Raw genomic sequence first — 12580 nt, 5'->3', positions numbered from 1 at the left:
GTACATATGTTCGGAGTTGTCTGGCCTCTATCATTGTCTCCAGCACCATTTTGGAGAAGCCTGCCATCCTGATAGGACAGCAAATCTCAGAAGATTTGGTCGGCCATTTTTGGGTGGATACTTTATATAAGAAAGCCCAGCCAACCCGCTTGTCAGGGAGAGTTAGAAGAAGGTAGGGAGAGTGTTCCGGCTTGTGAGGGATAGCTCAGGGTTCCTACGGAGTCCTGCATGAGCAATCCTGGTCGGATAAAAGACTCCCCGTTGCAGATAATAAAAATGGTGCCCTCGCTGTGAGGGCGGGACAAGCGGATCAGATGCCTATATCCATCTGCTGAAGGAATACCGCTGTTACCGGGTAACATGTGTGAATAGCAGCCTCTACAGATACGCACCGTGTGCTTGGGTTTATACTGCGTTAATCAGTGGGAAGTGCCTATAGTGCTGAAGCATACAATTACTGCTTACATCAGAAGTAACTGTGCTGTGTATCTGTGCCTCCATGCTTGGAGTGAAACTACGTGCCTTACTGCTGTAAATACTCTTTCTACTACCATCTCTCCGGTAATAAACGTTGCCTGATTTATAAAATCAGTACGTGTGATTCCCTCTGTGAAAAAGCTACACTCTACCCCCGCTTACATATACATAATTCATAGCTTAGTTATTAAGCAAGGAAAAAAAAAAAGGTAGATATACAGTAAATATATATATTTAACATAAAAAAAAAAAAAGAAGAAGAGGGATAGGTTAAAAATATATATTTAATTATATCTTTTTCTTCTCCAATCATAGTCAAATTTAGGTTTTCCAAAGCGAACCACACATAGGGTCAACACGATTTAGACCTGTGGAAGCCGAGGTTAGACGGCATATTATTATAGCCTGAAATAGGTCTGCTTGCTCTTACGAAAGGCCTCGCATATGCACCGCCTCCCCAAAAGTTAAATTTGTCAATTACCGTATTTATCGGCTTATAACATGCATTTTTTTCCCCTTAAAATCAGGGGAAAACCGTGGGTGCGTGTTATACACCGATCCCTGCTGAAGAGGAGGAAGAGGAGGAAGCACCGCTGAATTACATAGAGCCGTGATCTCCTGTGTACCCAGCGCACAGTCACTCGCAGCCACAACTCCTGGCCCCGCATTGGGCCACTGTTCTGTCTATCATATGAGCAGGACCAGGAGGCGTGGCTGTGAGTGACGAAGTGCCGGGTACACAGGAGATTGCGGCTCTGTGTAATTCAGCAGCACTTGCTCCTCCTCTTCCCTCAGAGACAGCAGGGATAATCCAACACTGGCGAGGCTGCAATGATGGGAAAGGTGAGGCTGCAGATGGGCACTGAACAGGCTGCATTGTTGGTCAGTTTATAGGCTGCAGATGGGCACTGAACAGTCTGCATTGTTGGTCAATTTAATGGCTGCAGATGGGCACTGAGCAGGGTGCATTGATGAGCTGTGACCCTAATTTTGCTTCAAAGTTCTTTATTTAAAATGTACGTTTTTTTCCTTAAACTTCCCTCCTAAAATTGGGGTGCATGTTATACCCCTGTGCGTGTTATACACTGATATATACGGTATTTAATTTTTCTTTTTCTACTTCCGTCATTATTACCTTTTCCTTTTTTCATTTTACAGACTATTCTTTATACCTTTTTTTTGTCCTGTCTGTCTGTATTGTCTAGTTGGCTTACCAGTGTGATCACTCATATTACTGTGTTCTAATTGTAGCTTGCTATTTAGCCCGCAGTGTACCTCAGGTCATTTCACATGTGTCGAACAGTGACGAAGTTGCGTCCATTCTGGCATCATCGGCTAGAGGGTCGGAACATGGACTATGCCTATACTGCTTGCGGAATTACAGCGTAGGAGTATTCCTTCCTCTGCCACAGCCAGGAAAGTGGAGCTTTTCAAATGACTGTTTCCCTCTAGCGTGGCTACTACCAGCGTGGAACAACCTTCGCTGCAGACTATTACCACATCTTTCATGCAAATACACAATATATTAAATTCTATGTCTACGTCCCTGCAGGAATTACAATGGTGCACAGAGGCGCTTGAGCAACACCCTGTTGCCAATCAGTTGCTTCTGCTGCAAGCTTCTGTGACGCCTTCCTCCCCTACAGGTACTATCAACACGCCACCGGTTGTCACTCCAGCCCATTTTGTCCATGCCAGCCTTAGAAAGGATTGGTAAGGAAACTTAGTGTCCCTCCTCATAGCTGCCCATGATGTGGCAGACAACAGGTCTTATGCCTGTGGGGACGTTTCTGTCATCCTCAAGTCTAAAGATCCCAGGCTTGCCCGCAAACTCTCCATCCCCGAGTTAGTCCTAGCTTTCGGGGTGTACAGGGATGGGATCTGCTCTGTTAGCCCTAAACACAGGGAGGAGCTAGATTTGTATTTGCACAAAGTTGTGGATATGGGTCTTAAGTACGGCGGATTCGATTTTTCGATTATCACAGCTCCTTTTCAGTGAAAGCTGCCACCACGTTTTCCCAGTTTCAGTTTACCACGAATTGGGCCAACACGGACATGGAATTATTTTGCAGACATTTCTCTAGGCTCAAATCTCCAGTTTGCTCCATATGCCAGTCATCCACCCATACAACTAACTGATGCCCCGATACAGAGTCTGCTGCTACCCCAGCACCTCAAGAGCCACGGCTAGCATGTTGCCTGCCACATGCAGCAATTCAGATGGATTAGATTAAACACCAAACCCTTATTAACAACTCCGTTCCTCGTAGTACCTTAAACACGTACAACACTGCCTGAAAAACAAGTTCCAGACCCTATACCCTAGATTAGATCTCGGGAACATCAAGTATATCTTGGCTGTCGTCTCCTATTGTTACACTGATTTGTACTTGTCACATAATAATATTAAGTTATACCTAGCAGGGGTTCAGCATTTTTTGGCCCTTCAAGAGCCTGACAGACCCTCTTTATTTGCTACGCAGCCTATCAAAGCTATCCTCAGAGGCATCTGCAGGAGTCAACGCCCTACCAAGCCTTCCAGTCTATCCATCACTACCGAAGCTTTTCGTGACATGTCTGCCATCTTTCGGTGTATTACAAAGCCTGGTACTGAAAGTGGCCATATACCTATCCTTTTATGGATTCCTTAGACCAGACGAATTCACCAGCACTGGTCCTAATTCGGTCGTTCTGTACACAAAACACCTTAAGAAACTAGATGATCACTAAGTGCTTCATCTGCACCGCAACAAGACCCACCAAGTCAGGCATGGTGTTGATGTTCAATATTTTAATACTCACAATCAGTGGTGTCCAGTGGTGGTACTGGATTCACTGAGGACAAGCCTAAACAGGCACGATTTGGATTGTCTATTGTTACCATTCCCAGTGCATCCCCTTACTACCACTCAGTTCATCAGTCATGTACGCATTCTTTTGGCAATTTAGGTACTATTCCCATACAATATTCCGCCCATTCATTCCACATTTGAACAGTGTCTGCTGCCTCCCGTCACGGTGTTCCAGTTCATATGATTAAACACTTGGGCAGGTGACGTTCATCTTGCTTTTCCAGATACATCACCGACCCACGAGTTGAGATGGCTCAGGCTTTCACCAGGCTGTTGCAATAAGCGGTTGGATGTAAGGCACACCACAAAAATTCCTTCACCCCATACCCAGTCTTATTTTTGTTCCCTTTTAGGCATACTGTCCACTTTGACCTCGGCACAACTCAGGTCCAATTTCCTCCACTAACCACTTGTCACAAGACTCCTATCACAAGTAGGAAGGCTAAGTCATTAGTCTGCATTTGTGGGAGGAGTCTCTCTGTCTTCCTTTATAAACCTCATCTTGCAGATCCTTAATGTCGGTTCCGCTCTTAGTTTTCCCCACCATCCTCTTTTCACCCCACTTTCATTATAGAGTATGCCCCCTTTTAGGCATACTGTCCACTCTGACCTCGGCACAACTCAGGTTCAATTTCCTCCCCAAATCACTCATCACAAGACTCCTATCACAAATAATATATATATATATATATATATATATATATATATATATATATATATATACACACATATTACAGTATCTCACAAAACTCACAAAAGTGAGTACACCCCTCACATTTTTGTAAATATTTTAGTATATCTTTTCATGTGACAACACTGAAGACAATACACTTTGCTACAATGTAAAGCAGTGAGTGTACAGCCAGTATAACAGTGTAAATTTGCTGTCCCCTCAACATAGCTCAACACACAGCCATTAATGTCTAAACCACTGGCAACAAAAGTGAGTACACCCCTAAGTGAAAATGTCCAAATTGGGCCCAATTAGCCATTTTTCCTCCCTGGTGTCATGTGACTCGTTAGTGTTACAAGGTCTCTGGTGTGAATGGGGAGCAGGTGTGTTAAATTTGGTGTTATCGCTCTCACTCTTTCATACTGGTATCAGGCTCCTACTTACCAGACCGGCGAGTCCTGTCGGGCAGAGGGGAGGCTCCCTTACCCTCCGACTATCGGCCCCCTGGTAGAGTAAACAGAGGGCACGAAAGTACGGAGTGGTATGAGGGCCTGTATAGTAGTCCAGGTATTGCAGTCCGGAAGTTGCAGGGTTAACAGATGGGAAGGCTGGAGTAGGCTGGAGCACAGACACTGAGCTAAGCAGGCTTTGCAAGGGCTACAGGCAGGAAGTCTGCAGACAAGCAGATAGGATCCAAGGTAGCAGGCAGACGGATGGTCAGGAGACAGGCCGGGTTCGGTAACAGACAGTCAGCAAAGGTACAGTGGGACAGGCAATCGGATGGTCAAACAAGCAGAGGTCGTTGCAGGCAGAGTTCAGAGAGAGGTCGGGGGACAAGGCCGGGTCAGCAGGTATAGCAGGAACAGAAGAGGTACAAGATCAAGCTCTGGGACGACTAGCTGTTGATTAGGCAGCACTGGTCACAAGAGCACACCGGCTTAAATGGAGCTCTTGGCGCCAAACGACGTGCACGTGCGTGCCCCGACACGCACAGGCACGCGCGCCCGCCAACGCGCGCGCCCCCACACACCGGCGTGCACAACGGAACGATCCTGAACACACGCACCAGCGCCGCGAGGAACACGCACGGCGAGGTCCGCAGGAACGCGCGCGCCGACGCGCCCAGACGCACACCACCGCGGGCGCCTCGCCTGCCGAGGTAAGCCCCCTGACAACTGGTCACTGAAAGTTCAACATGGCACCTCATGGCAAAGAACTCTCCGAGGATCCAAAAAAAAGAATTGTTGCTCTACATAAAGATGGCCTAGGCTATAAGAAGACCCTGAAACTGAGTTGCAGCACGGTGGCCAAGACCATACAGCGGTTTAACAGGACAGGTTCCACTCAAAACAGGCCTCGCTATGGTCGACCAAAGAAGATGAGTGCAAGTGCAAGTGCTCAGCGTCACATTGTCAGGGTTGGGCTCAGCCCTTCCTTCTCTAAGCTGGTCGCTCAGCTGTCGGCTAATTGCCAGCTTCTATCTCTCCACAGTGACTCATCTGTTGAGGATATCCTGCTTGTCAGTCATGCCTACTTAAGCCGTCCAGCCCAGATGATCTCTGCCTTTGCCTTGGTCACATCTCTAGAGACACTCTCCTGTGTTCCTGTTAAAGACTTGCTTGGCTGACATCCTTTCTGGCTCCAGATCCTGCTTGCTGTTCTACTACGATTCTCTTTGACTCCCTGATGTTTTGGCTTGTCTGACTATCCATTCCGGTTCCTGAACTCTGGTTATGTTTTGACTACATTTATTCTGTTTACATTTTTTATTAAACAAGTGTGATTTAACTGTACTTTTGTCTCAGTCTGATTCATGGTTTCTGACACATATCGAGAGGTTGTCTTTGGGAAATAGACATATGAGTGCTACCAGCATTGCTGCAGAGGTTGAGGGGGTGGGGGGTCAGCTTGTCAGTGCTCAGACCATATGCCACACACTGCATCAAATTGGTCTGCATGGCTGTTGTCTCAGAAGGAAGCCTCTTCTAAAGATGATGCACAAGAAAACCCGCAATCCGTTTGCTGAAGACAAGCAGACTAAGGACATGGATTAATGGAACCATGTCCTGTGGTCTGATAAGACCAAGATAAACTTATTTGGTTCAGATGGTGTCAAGCGTGTGTGGTGTCAACCAGGTGAGGAGTACAAAGACAAGTGTGTCTTGCCTACAGTCAAGCATGGCAGTGGGTGTGTCATGGTCTGGGGCTGCATGAGTGCTGCCAACACTGGGGAGCTGCAGTTCACTGAGGGAGCCATGAATGCCAACATATACTGTGACATACTGAAGCAGAGAACGATCCCCTCCCTTCTGAGACTGGGCTTGCAAGGCAGTATTCCAACATGATAATGACCCCAAACACACCGCCAAGACGACCACTGCCTTACTAAAGAAGCTGAGGGTGAAGGTGATGAACTGGCCAAGCATGTCTCCAGACCTAAACCCTATTGAGCATCTGTGGGGCATCCTCAAACAGAAGGTGGAGGAGCACAAGGTCTCTAACATCCACCAGCTCTGTGAATCTTCATGAAGGAGTGGAAGAGGACTCGGATTTGCACTTAGGGGTGTACTCACGTTTGTTGCCAGCGGTTTAGACATTAATGGCTGTGTTTTATTTTGAAGTTACAGCAAATTTACACTGTTATACAAGCTGTACACTCACTACTTTACATTGTAGCAAAGTGTAATTTATTCAGTGTTTTCACATGAAAAGATATAATAAAGTATGAACAAAAATGTGAGTAGTGTACTAACTTTTGTGAGATATTACGTAACCGAGTGACCCCGCCCCCTCTGACACTACGGGAAAGCCATAGGGATGTCCCCGTGTGTCAGAGGGGGTGGGGTCACCCGGCAACGTCATTGTGTGGCCCCGCCCTCAGTTATAAATGAACTGTCACCTGAGAGGCCGGTCATTACGGCGGGTGCCTCCCATGGAGGCAGATCGGTGGCGGCGTGTGGCTTTTTTTTTTCTATTTCGGTCCTTTGGAGTGAGAGAAGAAGAAGATGAATGGACTTCGTGGGACACTTTTATTTTTTAATAGGACTTGTCCCAAGCCGTGTCTTGTGTTTTTTTTACCATTTTCACACATTTTTTGTGAAATGGTAGGGGTACGTTACCATTTCACACGGGGGGGCAGGGATCTGGGGGTCCCCTTGTTAAAGGGGGCTTCCAGATTCCGATAAGCCCCCTGCCCGCAGACCCCCACAACCACCGTGTAAGGGTTGTGGGAATGAGACCTTTGTCCGCATCAACATGGGGACAAGGTGCTTTGGGGGGGCCGCTACCCCAAAGCACCCTCCCCATGTTGAGGGCATGTGGCCTGGTATGGTTCAGGAGGGGGGTGCTCTCTCGTCCCCCCCTCTTTTCCTGCGGCCTTCCAGGTTGCGTGCTCGGATAAGGGTCTGGTATGGATTTTTGGGGGGACCGCACACTATTTTTTTTTTTAATTTTGGAGCAGGATTCCCGTTAAAATCCATACTTAATTTACTAAAAAAAAAAACACACACACTGTGTATTGCCTCTCAAAAACAGAAAAATGTAACATACCTGACAAGCAGACTGTTTTCCAGTGGAGATAGTTGGGTAGCCAGTGTCTTCCAGTTTTTGAATTCTGTCAATGAATCACAACTGAAGTTCTGGGGTCTGACAGAGTAGAAGTATTCCTCATCTCTCTCATCTATATACTCACACAGTTCTTCTTCTTTACTGAGATTGAAGCCACACTTGGTTTCTACTTGTTTGCCTGGACTAGTGAATTTGCACAAGTAGCCAACATTACCATACCAGCTATTTCGTGACTTCCACAGGGCTGAAACGGCTTCACTTGGGTGCATTAGGAACAATGTTACCACTACTTTACCTTCCCAAAATAAGGTGAATTGAACATGGTATGTTCCATTTTTAAAGTCTTCAATTCTTCCAGAAGCTCTCGCTTGCGTATCAGGATTGGAAATTATTGCTCTCAGATAATCTCCTCCATAGGCTTTCTTTTGGCCTAAATGATCATATGCATCAAATTGTACTATTAATTCATCCCCAAACACAATACTTTTCTTTGGGACTTTTTATGTACATTTTGCTCTTTTTGGTACTTGTTGTGTTGTCGATATGGGCAAAAGTCACTTTAGGCATCTTCTGATCTATATGATTGAATATCTCATTGACCAGCTTCTGAATTTCTGATTCTTTTTCTATTTTGTTGACTGTAGGTGTATGTGTCTCTATGGTAAAACACTGTAAAAACAAAAAAAGAATTAAATAATTATATACATTACAGAGTTAAAATTTTATATGCAAATTACAGAATTTTAGCAGAATTGTATATCTAAAGAAATTTTAACAGAATGCAGGAAAACAAGAAAGTGTCAAAAATGAAATATTAGAAATAGTTTCTGGGTTCACTGAACACTGAGGGCTGTGGTGAACAGGATGCATTTGTTCACATCCTAAGTTTAAATTGCCTAGGTTAGTGGACAGTACCTAAATTGACTTATCCTTGGAATTTTAGTACTGCTTTTTCTGGTTCAGTTTATTATAGCACTAAAAAATTGTATTTTCTTTCTGCTGAATAAATGATGTATTGGGTTCCTTCATTAAGCTGACAGTTTTCCCACTATAACACCCTTTTCATTAGGACAGAACATCATTAGGAAGTTTGGTGACATAAAAGTTTTTGTATTATTTCACATATTTAAAAGAGAAGTATGTTTTTTTTTCAGATTTAGACTTACCTAGGTGGCTACAGCATCGGTCTAATGCTGCATTTGTCCCCCGTCGTCTCTAACACTGAGAGCCAAGCGATCTAACACCGCAGTTCACTTGGTTCTCAGTGCTCCCCGAGCTCTCTGCTCTGCCCCCCTACTCATTCACAGGAGCACTGGACTGTGGAGGGGGTGGGAGCACCCAGCTCAGCCTCTTAGCTATGAGAGGCTGAGCCGGGTGCCCGTCCAGGCATGTGGGCGGACCCTGACTTCAGTGTTGCGATCTTGCCCGAGTCTGGACTGGCTCTGTGACTTCAGCAGACAGCGGACTTCAGCTGTCTGCTGAAAATGGGTCACAGGAGTGCAAAACAAACTGCACCCCTGTGATCCACAGGAGAAGTACAGCCAAAATAACTCAGGCTGTACTTCTTCAACGAGGTGGAAAAGATAGGGGCATATACTAAAATACAACACATCCTCTGTTATCCGGCTAATCTCAATTGCATTTGCCCAAATTTACTTTTTGAACATTTGTCAGGTATTATTAGGAGTTATTGTTAATGTGTTGTCTGAGAATTGTTTGCTGTGTTACAGCGATCTATCTGAATACGAGTACTCCACTGATCCATCTATCCCTGAAGTCTGGTGCTCTCAATCCAGCATGTGTGGAAATATGTGCTATGTGTATCGCAATTGACGTCTTTATGTGTAGGCACCCCTAACGCATGGGTTTATGCCATGCTGTGTTTTGGCCTAGGCCGACAAGGCCCAGGCCTAGGGTGGCACTTTGTGGGGGGAGGCAAAAAAGCCACACCCGCACGGAAAAGGCACCCGCACCCTCCTCCCGCATGCGGTACCACCATCAGGGGAGTAAAGCTGAAGAGTGCAGTGGCGTTGCGGGTGCAGAGGGGGCCAGGTAGCAGTATTAGCAGGAGCCGTCAAGCCACCCCCCCGGTAAAGCCATGATTCTCTCTCTGATTGGCCCTCTGCTGTGGCCAATCATGGGGAGGGAAACAGCGGGCAGGAAGCTGGGCGGTGGGGCAGCGAACCCAATTAGAGCCGCTCTCTCTCTTCTCCCTTCGGCTGACAGAAAGGGGAGGGGGGCAAGGGGGGGAGATACACAGACAGTTCGCAGCTCTCCTCTCCCTGTCACAGCACTGCTGCTGAGTTCCCTGGCAAATGGAGCAGCAGCGGTGTGGCAAGGAGAGGAGAGTTGCGGGCTGTCTGTGCATCTCCCCTGCTCACCCCCCCTCCCCTTTCTGTCAGCCGAAAGGAGAAGAGAGAGCGGCTCTAATGGGTTCGACGCGGCACCATGATTGGCCACAGCAGAGGGCCAATCAGAAGACACTGGGGGGTATCATGGGAAATGTAGTCCCTGAAGAGTGGCAGCACCAGTGTGTCCACAGACACCATGCTACAGCCCCCAGCATGCATGCACTCTGTTGGGGGGGGAGCCTGGAAACCAGAAAAAAGCTGAGGAATTGGGTGTTACAAGAGGAGAAAAAGAGAGTATTGTGCTTGGGAAAGCCAGAGAGGGAGCCACACTGTACCTGCGCCACCAGGGAGGGAGCCACGCTGTACCCGCACCACCAGAGAGAGAGCCATGCTGTACCCGCACCACCAGAGAGAGAGCAATGCTGTACCCGCACCACCAGAGAGAGAGCCACGCTGTACCCGCACCACCAGAGAGAGCTACGCTGTACCAACACCACCAGAGAGGGAGCCACGCTGTACCCACACCACCAGAGAGCCACGCTGTACCGGCACCACCAGAGAGAGAGCCATGCTGTACCCACACCACCAGAGACAGAGCCATGCTGTACCCGCACCACCAGAGAGAGCCAGGCTGTACCCGCACCACCAGAGAGAGCTACGCTGTACCCACACCACCAGAGTGGGAGCCACGCTGTAAACACACCACCAGAGAGCCATGCTGTACTGGCACCACCAGAGAGAGAGGCACGCTGTACCCGCACCACCAGAGAGGGAGCCACGCTGTACTCACACCACCAGAGAGGGAACCATGCTGTACCCACAACACCAGAGAGGGAGCCACACTGTACCTGCGCCACCAGGGAGGGAGCCACGCTTTACCCGCACCACCAGAGAGAGAGCCATGCTGTACCCGCACCACCAGAGAGAGAGCCATGCTGTACCCGCACCACCAGAGAGAGAGCCACGCTGTACCCGCACCACCAGAGAGAGCTACGCTGTACCTGCACCACCAGAGAGGGAGACACTCTGTACCCACACCACCAGAGAGAGAGCCATGCTGTACCCGCACCACCAGAGAGGGAGCCATGCTGTTCCCGCACCACCAGGAAGGTAGCCACGCTGTTCCTGCACCAGAGAGGGAGCCACGCTGTACCCGCACCACCAGAGGGGGAGAAAGACGGAGCCACTGCCAGGGTAAAGACATACTACACTACTGACTAGAGTCACCTGAGCAACCCAGATTGAGCGAAAGTCCAGCCAGAGGGATCACTGTTGCTGTTTCACCGGGTTGGTAAGAGGGCCTGTTGGCCATTATCCATTACTGTTTCCAGGGACTGAGCCATTAGGAAGTACCTAACTTGATATCCTCTGGGCCTTATTGACTGCCACAATGAGCTCCAACGCTGGGCCTCCGGTCTAAAAATAGGGGGGGTGGCACAATTTTTATTGCACCAAGTGACACCAACCCTAGTGATGCCACTGTCCCAGAGCTCAGTGCCACAACAAGTTCCGGCACTGTGCTTCGGTAACTGGCCAGACAGGAGTGTGCTAGTGTGGGCACCCAAGACACTTGCCGCCCGGGGTCACACAAGCGGCGAACGGCTTTCCGTAGCAGCCTACACCTCTCTCCCCACTGTCAGCCACACACACTCTTCAGCTCCTCCTCTACTCCAATGTTCTAGTATACACAGCCAGGAGGAGGAGGAGCCACAGAGGAGGGACACAACTTCAGTGCAAGAGTCGCGCTGCTGGTCTGAGGTCTGTGTATAGTTTACAGTGGAGGGGGACACAGTAACTGGGAAGGGGGGGCAGATAACAGATGCACACCTGGAGTAATGGGAGGGGGGTAAAGGGATATGTGCTGGGTGCTTTGGGAGGGGAGAGGATATGTGCTAGTGGGGGGGTCTGATCCTTCCCCCACCACTAGCACATGTCCTCTCCCCTCCCAAAGCACCCAGCACATATCCCCTTACCCCCCAAATGAAAAGATGCCGCATCCTCTGTCCTCCTCCTGCGGTGTCCCTCTCTGTCCTCTTCCCGCGGCGTCCCTCTGTCCTCCTCCCATGAAGATGACAGGGCAGATCTTAAAAAGGAAGGGGTGTGGCCTTGAAGGAAGGGGTGGGTCATAGGGAGTGCGCGAGTTTAGTCAGGCCTAGGGCAGCACAAAACCTAAATACACCACTGGGTTTATGCTTGTATGAGAATATATGTGGGGGTGGGGGGGGGTCAAAAATGTTTAGGGGAGATTTTATTTGCTTGAGTGTAACTTACATTTTTTACAATTTAAAAACTATTTTTGTTACTTTGTGTTATTTTTTTATTACATAAAGGACAAAAAGTCCCCTTGTGATGATTTTTTGGTGAAAGGTTCTCTTTCAGGAGACATTCGAAGTCTAAAAAAACCCTGCATGTCTCCTCTGTGCTCCACTGAATGTAATGCAATGCAGATCGCATTGCGTTACATTCGTTACCAGCCATGCTGGTCAGGGAGACTGACAGGCGGACCCGGAAGTGACGGCAAACACGTAGCTTTAAAGGTCAGCAACAAGAAGTGGAAGAGAGTGGACATGGGTCTGGTCAACTCCCTCCTCCCTACCTGTTGGCAGATGCAATGCTGGTCCTGGGCTTGCAGATGGGCAAGCGGAACCAGGGATACATAG

General features: G+C 48.2%; 1 pseudogene; it reads right to left on the bottom strand.

Annotated features, from left to right (window-relative positions):
• LOC141145229 (NXPE family member 1-like) overlaps window positions 1-12580 on the bottom strand; it is an 83686-nt pseudogene that overhangs the window by 64435 nt on the left and 6671 nt on the right.

Source organism: Aquarana catesbeiana, linkage group LG05 (assembly GCF_042186555.1).
Source record: "Aquarana catesbeiana isolate 2022-GZ linkage group LG05, ASM4218655v1, whole genome shotgun sequence".
In the NCBI taxonomy this organism is placed as follows: Eukaryota; Metazoa; Chordata; class Amphibia; order Anura; family Ranidae; genus Aquarana; species Aquarana catesbeiana.
The sequence above is the reverse complement of the archived record's forward strand: the minus strand, read 5'-3'. Positions and strand labels throughout refer to the sequence as shown.